General features: G+C 34.4%; 1 pseudogene; it reads left to right on the forward strand.

Annotated features, from left to right (window-relative positions):
* Positions 1-12014: 12014 nt before the first annotated feature.
* On the forward strand, positions 12015-13241 carry LOC111165207 (dnaJ homolog subfamily B member 9 pseudogene; annotated as a pseudogene).
* The last annotated feature ends 319 nt before the right edge of the window (positions 13242-13560 follow it).

Raw genomic sequence — 13560 nt, forward strand, 5'->3', positions numbered from 1 at the left:
TTATTATTTTCTTAATTTATACAATACTCGTTTGGCCCCCAAACAATGCAATATTCACTGTTAGTTTAATAGGCTTCAATTTCCATTAGCAGTATTTAAATTCCTTTATGTTAATGAATGATCTGCATTTACACATAATAGCTTTTAATAAAAGTTATGGACTAAACCTTTTAGTTATTAATAATCTAATATTTAGGTGTAGTGCTAAGGATAAAAAAGAAAATAAAAACTGACATTTCATTTTGTCCCAGCAAATAACTGAAATTAAGTATCTGTCTGAGATCATCTTAGTCTACTCTAAAAGGAGAGTGAGCAATTCTACCCCCAACCTCTGATTGCTCTTGAAGACCAAAAGGCAGACTTACACTTTCATCTACTTCTGCTAGAAAAAAAGTTTTACTCCTGGAAGTTTTCATGTAGAATCTGCATGTTACATTGGTTATTTGTGGCCATGTCATATTCTTAAATTATTTTTAACAAAATTGATGATAGAATAGTGTCATATGCCAGGGATGGGAGGTATTTGTGGGATAGCAGTGAGTGCGGTGGTTAAGAGTTTAATATTGGAATCAGATGGCATGGTTTGGATTTGGATCCCAATACTTATTTGCAGTGTGACCTTCATAAAGTTACTTACTTTGCTTACATTTCATTATCTGTAATATATGGTTAATAATAGTATCTTATAGTGCCATTGAAAGGAACACATTTAAAGTACTTAGAAAAGTGCCTGGCACATACAACACTAAAATAAATAATAGCTATTATTCTCAGAATAATAATTATTACTATAAGACATAATTTTCCTCAAAAAAAGAATTTCTTTCAGTCAAAATTTTGTTATGACTAAGAAAATTACACAGAATAGCATAAATGTTATTAAGAGCAAATAACACATTTTACAATAATAGTTTGAAAATAAAATCAACTTATGGTGTTCAAATTGAATAACATAAAGAACCCTGTATATTAATCAAATACAGAATGGATATACTATCACAGTAATTGTTATTCAGTAGTTACTCTTTAAACATTGCCAACAAAGATCTTATCATCTAGTAGGAACAAATAAAATTCATAATATTAGTTGTACATAATTCAATACAATGTAAATTTTATGAATCTGTCATTAGGGCTTTCTTTATCATTCTGAAATTGAGTTCTGATCCTAGTAGAGAATTTTTATGTAATATCATAACTAATTGTAATGAAGCTATCACTAACCTTTCAGTAGCGCAGACAGCTTCATCTAGGATAGGTCATCAAAGACAAGTGATATTTGTACCATTTAATACAATGGGCAAAGCCTCCTTTATCTCACAGCTGTTTACTTCATTGATTCTGCCCTCCTTCCTGAAAATCAGAACCAATAGGGATTTTGATTAATTCCTTCAGTTGTATATTTAGGCCTTTATCCCTAACTTGTCTTAAACAAATATATCCACAAGATAGCTAGCTAGCTAGATAGATAGATAGATAGACAGACAGACAGGTAGACAGACTACAAGAATCATGGGTACTTGAAGTAACAAGTCATTCTCGTTCTCTAATAATTCAAGTAAAACATCTTTTCTTAAATGGGAAAAAAATAAGCAAAAAAACTCATTGAGACACTCTAATAAGAAACCTTCTGTCCACCAGTATGATACATTATTATTCATTGTTTCAGTGTACTAAAATTTGCTACAATTTAAAAGTTGAAATAAATAAGTTGGGTGGGGGTCAAAATATAAGATGCTTCCAAAATGTAAAATCAAAAGTAGAATTAAAAACCTCAAGGCATCCTTTCCACAATTCAAAAAAAAAAAAGAATTTTGCATTCCAGTGTAGCATATGCGCAACTCAGAACATGATGTCGAGGCAATTACGTTATTAACTGTTTTCTAAGAAAAGCAGATGGTAAAATAAATTACGTTCTTGGGAATTTTTCTTAGACTTCCTATTTCTAGAGAGCATTCTTCCATGAAGAATTAAAACAGAGTTAGTGAAAGGGCTCCCATATTGTCGCTTAATGGAGAAATGTTTACCTGTCCACATTACCAGTGAAATTTTGCTATTCTGGATTTATTATTTTGGGTAAAAATCCAGTCTTTAAAATAGGAACACCTGAGGATAATTTTAAGTTTTCATTGGTTTTATTTGGGTACCAGAGAAGATAAAGGTCTGCAGCTGGTCCAGACACCTGTTGGGAGTCTGCTCTTATAAGTTTAATGAGCTGTTCTAAAATATGCATTGAGTATAGACTTGGAACAAGTAACCAGTATGTTATACAGGTATCCCCCACTTTTTATTTTATTTTATTTATTTATTTTTTATACAGCAGGTTCTTATTAGTTATCTATTTTATACATATTAGTGTATATATGTCAATCCCAATCTCCCAATTCATCCCACCACCACCACTACCCCAACTTTTCAAACGTTTGCTTCACGCCACTTCATTTTCATGAAAGATCTACATTAGTACCTGTTTTCACTAACGAAAAGAAACCTGAAGAGGATTTTTCACTTTTACGAAAAGAAGTGAAAGATGAAAATGGCGTTCAGCATTGTTTTTCAGTTAGCTGCTGTAGAGGCAGCGTGCACCCTGGGCAGTGAGAGCGACACCACGAAGCTCCTTTCCTGGGAACTACACTCGGCATCTCAGCGTCAAGCTGCCACAGCTTTCAACTATGTCTGTTGCATCTATGCTTTATCTCAATATATTTTGTGCATCTATTAGTAAGATGTGTCCTAAGGTAATTGCTTCTTCGCTTTACTCTCTATGGCTTACAAAGTGTTTCATAGGATTGCTTTGTTTTTGGATAGTGGGGGAAACCTGTACCCCTCTTTTCACATAGCCAGAACACAGTCTTGGACACTGAGGGTTGAAAGTGAAGTGGTACTCCTCACTATTACACCTAAGAAATCACTCACAAAATATGTGTTTCTAATCTCCACAGCTCTGAGCTCTGCTGGTTGAGGTCTTACTTCCTAAGAGGACAAAGGAAGTCCACTAGGGGATGCAACAATTCCGTTTTCCTTGTGGCGGAGATTGTACCCTGACTGTATTCAGCTTCTTAAACCACCCGTCAACAGGCAAATAAAGGATTTACTGTATTGGCTGTGGTGATTGACCCTGATTATAAACGGGAGATAAAGTTGCTGGTGTACCTTGGGATCAAGAAGGAGTATGTATGGAAGCCAGTAGATTTTGTAGGCTGCCAATGAATACTTTGCACAGAAATAAATTAATGAAAAATTACAGCAGATATCAACAGGTTCATAAATGGCTCAGACACTTCAATAAAGATTTTGGTCATATCATCATGACCAGCTGAAGTGGTGGCTGAGGGAAAAATATGAAACACATGGTGAAGAAAGAAATATAGACACCAAAAATGGCTTTGTGAACAATTGCAGGAAAAAAAAAAAGAATGGGATAACTATCAGTATTTTCTCCCTTGCTTTGTTATGGACATGTTTGCATATGTATAGACCAGTTTTTGTTCTTTCTTCTTCTATTTCTCTACAATTTAATATAAGGTACGTTGGTGGTGGTTAGCCTTGTCATATAGGCTTTAAGATGTCAAGAGGCTTTGTGACTGAGCTAGGTGATGGGAACTAACAGTAACTGCTGCGAAAGTGCATCTTTCCTTTGGAGGAGAGAGTAAACATGTCTTCATCTATTTAAAGGCAGACTCCCCTGTTCAGTATTGATTTCTCCAATGGGAGGCACTCACAAGAGACTTTATGGCAAAAAAGAAACAAAAGCTGCTGTCCCTCAACAGGCAGGTGGGTTCAGGGGCTTCATCAAATGGCAGATATATAGTTTTACCAGAGGTTTCACGGCCTTCTCCCTGAAAATTGCCTACTTTGAGGTTACACACAGCTGGGATTGTCAGCAGCAATTCCCAGTGATTCTTGCACTTTCTGATTTACTGAATGCTGGAAGCCGCTTCCCTGTCCTATCACTCTCCAGGCTCTTCTCTGGTTTTGTAAACTTTTGATTTCCTATATTAATCCTTCTTGTCTCAATAACAGAGAAGTTTCTCTTTTCCCATTAGAACTCTGTCTGATACAGTAATTACTATATTTTCTCCTAACAAACACTTGAAATTACTGCTCTGAGGAAAATGAAAGCTTCTCTTCTCAACATAATTCATATCCCTAAAATCTCAGCTTCTCCCCATATTTTGGATAAAACTGAAGGTTTGTGTATTTTGAAAGGAGATCTAAAGTGACTTTTATCTCCACTAATATAATAGCTCTCACTGTGATAGAGGAAGACTAGAGTTGATTACATCCTGACTTAGACCTCCATTCAGCATTTTCTTCTTTTTGAATCAGGTCCCTCCACCACTTTGTACTGTGTCTATCCCGAGTGAACGAAGAATCCAGTGCTCATATAATCTGTCAAATACCAGTATGTATACTTCCCATCACTCTCGCCTACTTTTCAACAGCTTTCTATCAGGTGTGCTATACTTTCTGCATGTGCACCTTGTATTATTCATCAAACTTTTCTCCTATCCAGCCTTTCTCCAACCATACAGGCCCATTCTTCCCAAAACTACTTTAATATTTCAAGATAAGTTTTGGCAATTTATGTTCACTTTCCTTCATAAGGACCACAGACAAAGGCAATTTAGTCAGTTAAAAACTAGATGATTTGTAAGCACAAAGAAAGTTGGGATAGTGAGTGGAACTCTTAAGTCTCAGTGTCTTTAAAACTTCTTATGTATTGGGGGTGAACAAACTCTTTGCTGGTACTACATAAGTTGACAAGGTGTAAAGCGTGTATAGACATTTCCTACGATAACTCCTAACAGCAGTTTATTCGCTCTGCTCCCGTTCTATATAGATCTCCTCTAATACTTCCTTAATGTTCTTTCCACTAACAGGTCATTTATAGAATCATTTAAACGATGTTAGACAGGCAGAGTTCCTGGTGCATAGAGGCTCTTGAGCTGTTTCTGCACACCACTTCTTTTCACATGTTTATAATGAGGCCTTTTTTTTCCCAATTTAATTCAACTTTATTTAACAGCATTGCCTAATTATCAACCATTGCCCTGGAATACAATTATGTTCATCCTTTCCAGAAATAGTAAAAAAGATACATTTCTCCTATAAATGTATTACTTTAAATTTTACTTAGTCTTTCTTTGTAAAACTGAATTATTTTAATTATAAAAGCAATACATGCTTTTATATTAAAAAATAAAGATATTTTTAAAATAACATTAAACAGAAGAAAATATTGGGTTGGCCAGAAAGTTCGTTCAGGTTTTTCCATAATGTGGGAAAAAACCTGAACGAACTTTTTGGCCAACCCAATATCTGTGGCTCCCATTCATCTCCAAACCTTTGCCCCAAAGTAACAGGTTTTTCATTTAATATTTTTATTTTTAATACCACTTACCACCATATCTTTATACCTAAAGCTACACCTCTACTTGTTGATTTATCAGAGTTATGTAGTAACTTTTGACACCAGCAATGAAAACTATGAAATTAATGTGCTTTACTTCTCGTCTATCTTAGCCACTCCATTTTCCAACTGAAATAAGTGTATAGACATTTTTCGTTTTTTTAATTACATATGGTACTTAAAAACTTATTTTAAAACATTTTTATCAAGGAAAAAAAATCAAGGAATAAGTACACATGGTTGCAAGAACTGATGAGCTTATGATAAAAAGAGTACTAATCTCTCCTTCTTACCCCACAGGGAACATTTTAAATCTATTTTTATTTTCAGTTTTCTGGGTGCTGTTACCTCAACAATTCTAGATAAATAAATATATACCTCTATTATTTTATATATTTTTAGATTATATATATATATATATATATATAGACTCTCTGGGGGGAAAAAAAAAAAATTAGAATATCACTCACTTACCCTACCCTCTTTCTTTTCTTTGTCTCCTCCTAATGGGAACCAAAAAAAAAAGAGAACAATGCCTTGAAAGCCAATGAAGAAAGTATATCAAAGAGAAGTGTGTATAACCAGTAGGGTTATATTGCATGATAGGTAATGAGAGAAGGACTAAGAATTTATCATTGAATTTTATAAGATGAAAGATATTGGTGTTTATTACAACAGCAGTTTTTATGGAGTTGTTGGGGAAGAGGTTGATTAGAGTGGTTTTAAGAGACAGCGAGAGGTGAGGAGTTGGAGACATGGATTATTGACTGTTCATTTCAGAAGACTGACTGCATAAAAGACTAGAGAAATGGAGTAGTAGTTGGTGGGGGACACAAAATCAAGAGAAGTATTGTTTTAATTAAAGTTCAGAGAAACACTAGCATTTTGGAACCCTGTTGGGTATGAACTAGAGAGTGAAAAAAATTATGATGTAGTAGAGAAAGGAGAATCGCTGGAATGATGTTCTTTTTTTTTTTTTTTTTTTTTTTTGGAATGATGTTCTTGATTAGGAGAAAACATAGATGATCTAGTGCTCAAGAGGATAGGACATGGTAGGTGGGTAAATAGAATGATGAGAGTCTGTAAAATTTTCTTTTTGATTGATTTGGATTTCTCAGTGAAGTAGGAAATAAGGTTACCACTTGTGACTTTGTAAGACCAGTAACAGAAGATGTAAAATAATTATCCAGGATAATATAGACCCACATCATTACTGCCCATAGGTTACAAATGATTGTGATTTGAAGCAAGATTTCCTTTTGACTGGAAAAAAGAAAAGAAAAGAAACTACTTAGTTTGGAGGGATATAATATTTTGAATAGATATTTTGTAATTAAAAAATAAAACCCTAGGGAGAGTGGGAGGGAGGGAGATGCAAGAGGGAAGAGATATGGGAACATATGTATATGTATAACTGATTCACTTTGTTATAAAGCAGAAACTAACACACCATTGTAAAGCAATTATACCCCAATAAAGATGTTAAAAAAAAAAAGCCAAATAACATTTGCAAATAGAAAAGAAAATTAAAATTACATGTGAATATCTTAACACCTCATACACAGATTAAGAGACTTAATTGATGGGCTTATATTTCAACTCAGTAATTTTTATCCAGGGTACTAGAGTTTTTAAATAAGAATGGAGAGACAGGTTACAGGCATAATTGTGTGTATGTTTTCAGAAAGATAGAATATTTTTAGTAAACATCAGAATAATCTTTTCTTTTTAAACAATAAGAGCTACTACTTTTACTGGTCTTCTGTGAATAGAGCATTCTTTTTTTTTAAACTTGCTTTTGCAATAGAAAAAATCAAGTTGCTTAACACAATAGCATGTAAACCCTGTCATTGGCGCTCTTACCTCATCTCATACTACGCTACCCTTGGATCATTCTATTTCAGCCACAGCGGCCTTTTTATTGTTACATGAATATGCCAAGCACCTACATACCTTAAGGATTTATACTTACTCTTCTCTCAACCTGCATATATGCTTATATTTCATATACTCTCACTGTTAAAAATTTTACTGTCATAAACAAAGCACCTATGCTCTCTCATTTCCTGCATTGTTTTACTTTACAGAACTTATTACCATCAAGAAATGATGTTTCACTTATTTGTGTATAAACTTTCTCCTCCCATGTGAATATGTAAAGCCGGGATTTCAGTCTTTTTGATTTGTTATTCCCAGCACCAAGAATCATGTGTTACATGATAGTCAATAAAATTGTAGAATTGAAAAAAAAAATCAAACAATTAGGTACTCAAAAGGTAATTATTTTTCTTTTTATTATGATTTCTGGCAAACTTAACAATTACACATTCCCTTTTTAACATCATATAAGGCTGTCTTGTGCCATGACTGGATTTTGTTTTGTTTTTGTAACATAGACCATCCTCTGTGTACCTCCTTTTGTGCTTGCAGAAAGCTCATTTTTAGTATCCTCTTTATGAATTGTACTGTCAGGAGGTTTTTTTTCATTCAACATACTTGAAAATTGTTTATGAATAATTATCGCTGGGTATTTTCATTCCTTTCTGGTTTTGATGCACAGTAACTTATTAGTTAACCCTCCGCCCTGAGTATATTCTAATCTTGATGTAGCATTCTATAGTACTTCTCTGTGACTATCAGAGAAAGATTTTAGCCTTCTTTTGGTAGAAAGAAAATTCTTGGCAAGGACTGAGTTTTTAATAGAGCCGCAAATAGACCATCCATTCTCATGTTTGAATCAAAGACAACATGAAACTTCATATATAAAGCCACTCAAGACCCACTCCCCACCTCCCCAGTTTTAGCTACTGAGGCATATTGCTGCCCCACTACCACGTAGGCTACAGTGCTACACAATAATATTTATTTATTGAATAAAATTAATACTAGTGTGTTTCTTTTGTCCCCAAAACTAATTCTAACTTCTAAAGAGTCTTTTGTTGTTATTGTTATTTTTACTATTTCTTCCACAAATCTTTAGGACCTTTATCCAAGGGAACAGAACTGGAGGAGAGTGAGGGCCACCAGTTTCTAGTACAGATTTTGGATTGAGGTTAATTTTTTTTTATCTCTTTTTTTATTTGCAATAAATTTCTGCAGAATCAACCTCAAAGAGGATTGTATATGATACCCTCCTCTGTAACCAACATGATATTTGTATTGCTCTTTAGTTTAGATGGCATGGTAATATAACTAATATTTATTCATCTTACAAAAATTGATAGTGGAAACAGATATGCCCTTCAATTCACAATTTCCAACATATATTTAATTCTGTTCTGGTTGCTTTATTGTAGCATATTCATGTTATTTTTATCTGCAAATTAGAAGAAAAAGGCAATTTTGCTGAAAATATAAATAATAAAACAATTCATTTTAGACATTTTGCTAACAACTGTGTGATAAATAAAAAATCATGACTTATCAAAAGCCCATCCAGAATGTACTGTTTGGTTTCAGTATGAAGCCCCGTACATTTTAACAAAATATTTTACACTATTCAGTTAATTTATTGTTTCCTTAATGATTAACTTTAAAATTCTAACTTTTTTCAAAGCAAACTTCCAGCTATTTCAAAGGAATTTTTCCATTTCTTTTTAGTAAAAAAGTGTAAAGTGTAGTCTACCTCAGTTCTGCCATTAATCCAGTTGTTATCCATTAGAAATTATGTTCAACAGGGGCTGGGAATTTGTCTCGTAACATATAAGAGTGTCTAACTTACTTATAATAGGTAGTCAGTAAATACTCATTGAATGAATAATTTCCTGGCAAACTCAATAGTCTGGATCTTAATTTCCTTTTCTTTAAAAAGTTGGAGTTGAATGGGGATATCCAGGATTAACATTCAAGATTTTATCTGATAAAATTATAAAACTAGTCTAAGAATTTGTTCTTGGACCTGACAACTGAGAAATAAATTTTTAGAATTCTGCTTGTCTATTTAATCAAGGGAAGATAATTAAATTAATTTAATACCAGTGAAAGTGAATTTATCTCTGCAGTAAGCTACTATTCAGCTTTTCAGTTGAAAGTTAGATACATGCTTGTAAAATAGTTGTATACATATAATAAACCATAAATTAAAACATTATCTGACTACATATGCCACAGATTTTTTTTTCTTTTTATGTATTGTCCTAAAATATAATTTCATCCAGGAAAATAGGATTTTTCCAGGAGAAAAATCCAGAAGCCTGAAATTTCTGTCGCTCTTCATTCTTCATCATTATGACCTAATGATGTTATATTTGATAAGCATGTCAGTTCTGATGTGTATTTGTCTCTCCTGAATTGTAAAAAGCACATTTCAGTTACTCAGGCTAGAGATTTTATTCTTTAAACTGTTCACGGTGCCTCTGGCCACACTTAGAATTTAGATTGCAAAGGAATGTTCAGTCTTCCATCTAATAGCATTCAGCCTATTGAATATTTAATTAGTTTTCTTAAAATGGTAAACAGTTGGAAATACTTTCCTCCTAAAGGGACAGCATTCTTTTTCTATTCTCTTATGAAGCTAATATATTTTATTTTAATTGCAATACTTACCATTAACAAAAAAGACTGAACATGTTTTGTCATTTAATTCCTATTTATTTATAAAATATTACTACAAAGAACAGAAAATTGAGTTACTACTGTATGTAACACATTAAAAGGGGCAGTGTAGCCAAGGACAGTAGTATTACTTGAAAGCATGGGCTACATAGTCAAGCCGCACATCTGAATTCTTTTTTTTTTTAATAGATCTTTATTGGAGTATAATTGCTTCGCAATACTGTGTTAGTTTCTGTTGTACAACAAAGTGAATCAGCCGTAGGCATACATATATCCCCATATCCCCTCCCTCTTGAGCCTCCCTCCCATCCTCCCTATCCCACCCCTCCAGGTTGTCACAAAGCAGCAAGCTGATCTCCCTGTGCTATGCTGTTGCTTCCCACTAACTATTTTACATTTGGTAGTGTATATAAGTCGCTGCTACTCTCACTTCGCCCCAGCTTCCCCCTCCCCACCCCGTGTCCTCAAGTCCATTCTCTATGTCTCTGTCTTTATTCCTGCCCGGCCACTAGGTTCATCAGTACCATTTTCTTTTTTCAGATTCCATAAATATGCGTTAGCATACAGTATTTGTTTTTCTCTTTCTGACTTACTTCACTCTGTATGACAGACTCTAGATCCATCCACCTCACTACAGATAACTCAATTTCATTTCTTTTTATGGCTGAGTAATATTCCATTGTATATAGCACATGCTAATTCTTGATTCAACTCTACTAGCTGTGTGATCTTGGAAAAGATCAACATAAACCTCAATTTTTTTTCAGCTTTAAGACTGGGTAACATATAAGATTTATTTTATAGGTAATGAGGTAATACACATAAAACACATAGCATAATTCTTGAGAAAAAATAAGTATTATCTTATTATTATATATTATTGATTGATATGTATATGATCAAAAACATGACTATTGTCAAAGAGCACTGCTTTTAGTTGCATTATGGTAAAACTGTTTAAAAAGCTGTGTGAAATGCACTTGTGGATTTATTCATTTATCATAGACTTCACCGCTAAGTTGAGAATGGAAGCTGAATTGTTAAAACAAGAAGTTTAAAAGGTAAGAGAACAAATGATTAAATTTTTAGGCAACTGACTTAAGAAAAGAAAATAAAGAAAGTATACATGCATACAAATTATAGACCCTTGAGAATAAAATATTGAAATTAGGCCAACTAATAACCCTGCCATGGCCTCTAAGTGTTAATGTGAAAGGAAGAATGACAGTCTCTCATTTTAAATCAAAAGCTAGAAATGATTAAGCTTACTGAGAAGGCTATAGAAGGTCACGACAGGCCAAAAGCTAGGCCTCTTGCACCAGTTAGCCAAGTTGTGAATGCAAAAGAAAGGTTCTAGAAGATAGTTAAAAGTGTTACTTCAGTGAATACCCAAATGATAAGGAAAGTAAAACAACCTTATTGCTGGTAATGGAGCAGGTTTTAGTGCTCTGGGGAGAAGTTCAAACCAGTCACAACATTCTCTTAAGCCCAAACCTAATCCAGAGCAGGGCCCTAACTTTCTTCAAGTCTGTGAAGGCTGAGAGAGGTAAAGAAGCTGCAGAAGAAAAGTTTGAAGTTAGCAGAAGCTGTTCATGAGGTTTACAGAAAGAAGCCGTCTCCGTAACATAAAAGTGCAAGGTGAAGCAGCAAGTACTGTTGCAGAAGCTGCAGCAGGTAATTTAGAAGATCTATTTAAGATAATCAGTGAAGGTGGCTACACTAAATAACAGATTTTCAGTACAGACAAAACAGCCTTATATTGGAAGAAGATGCTGTCTATGACTTTCATAGCTAGAGTGGAGAAGTCAACGCCTGGCTTCAAAGCTTCAAAGGACAGGCTGACTCTCTTGTTAGGGGTAAATGCAGCTGGTGACTTAAAGCCAGTGCTGATTTACCATTCTGAAAATCCCAGGGCTCTTAAGAATTATGCCAAATCTACTCAGTGTGTGCTCTATGAATGGAATGACAGAGCCTAAAAATAGCACATCTGCTTACAACATGGTTTGCTGAATATTTTCAATCCCACTGTTGAGACCTACTGCTCAGGAAAAAAAAAAGTTCCTTTAAAAATACTGCTGTTCATTGGCAATGGACCTGGTCACCCAAGAGCTCTGATGGAGGTGTACAACAAGATGAATGTAGTTTTCATGTCTGCTAACACAACATCCATTCTGCAGCCCATGGATCAAGGAGTAATTTTGACTTTCAAGTCTTATTATTTAAGAAATACATTTGGAAAGGCTATAGCTGCCATAAATAGTGATTCATCTGATGGATCTGGGGAAAGTAAAGTGAAAACCTTCTGGAAAGGATTCATCATTCTAGATGCCATTAAAAACATTTGTGGTCTTCAGCGCTGCCCTTTCAGGGGTTGGGGCTGGAAGTGATGCCAGGCTGAGCAGCAACAATAGTTTTCCACATGCGCGTAGGGTGCCAGCGTCAGGATATTAGAAATGAATACTCCCCAGTCAGTTTTCATCTTTGAAACCTGCATTTTAACGGTAACCGAATTAATTTTGACCTCACAAAGTTACTATGGTATCTTAGGTGTGCCAAAGTCAGCATCAGAGTGCCAAATCAAGACGGCCTTTCACAAGTTGGCCATGAAGTGCCATCCTGATAAAAATAAGAGATCTGATGCTGAAGCAAAATTCAGAGAGATTGAAGAAGCATATGAAACACTCTCAGATGCTAATAGACGAGAAGAATATGATACACTTGGACATAGTGCTCTTACTAATGGTAAAGGACAAAGAGCTAGTGGAAGTCCTTCTGAGCAGTCATTTAACTTCAATTTTGATGACTTATTTAAAGACTTTGTTTTTTTTTGGTCAAAACCAAAACACTCAGTCCAAGAAGTGTTTTGCAGATCACTTCCAGACATGCCAGGATGGTTCCAGTAGACTAAGGCACCATTTCCAGGAGTTTTCTTTTGGAGGTGGGTTGTTTGATGACATGCTTGAAGATATGGAGAAAATGTTTCCTTTAAGTGGTTTTGACACCACCACGAATCGACATACAGTACAGACTGAAAATAGATTCCATGGACCTAGCACGCACTGTAGGACTGCCACTCAACAAAGAGGAAATATGGTTACTACATACACTGACTGTTCAGGACAGTATTTAGTCCTTTTTCTGTTCTCATTAAACCAAACTAGTTGACTCTTCTTCAGGATCTTTGATGCAGAACCAATTTTTTGTGAACTATTTTGACAAGTGCATGATTTCACTTAACTTGACATAGCTATTAAATATATTTAAATTGTTTTTGACAAATTCAGCAACATTCAGTTAGTAGAGGAATAGCTAATTATTAAATTCCCTGATTAGGCAAGGTTCTTTAAGAAAAGATTATAATTCTGCCTGGTCTTTTTTCTCTACCTGCCCTTGGACTTATTAACATGACCAGTTTTATTACCAAGGAAAGAATGAGTTTGCCGATAAATATTTAAAGGTTAAATTTTAAAAGTTATTGTAGATTTAAATTGTGTGAACTTGAATGCTTTTTTTTGAGTGAAACCTTTGCTAATTTAAAATTGTGTGCTCTGTAGCATCTCTGACTCGGGTTGCAAAATGTATGTCAAACTGTA

The sequence above is a fragment of the Delphinapterus leucas genome, chromosome 17 (assembly GCF_059928025.1).
Source record: "Delphinapterus leucas isolate spDelLeu-1000000601 "Yukka" chromosome 17, BTC_Dleu_Yukka2, whole genome shotgun sequence".
Classification (NCBI taxonomy): domain Eukaryota; kingdom Metazoa; phylum Chordata; class Mammalia; order Artiodactyla; family Monodontidae; genus Delphinapterus; species Delphinapterus leucas.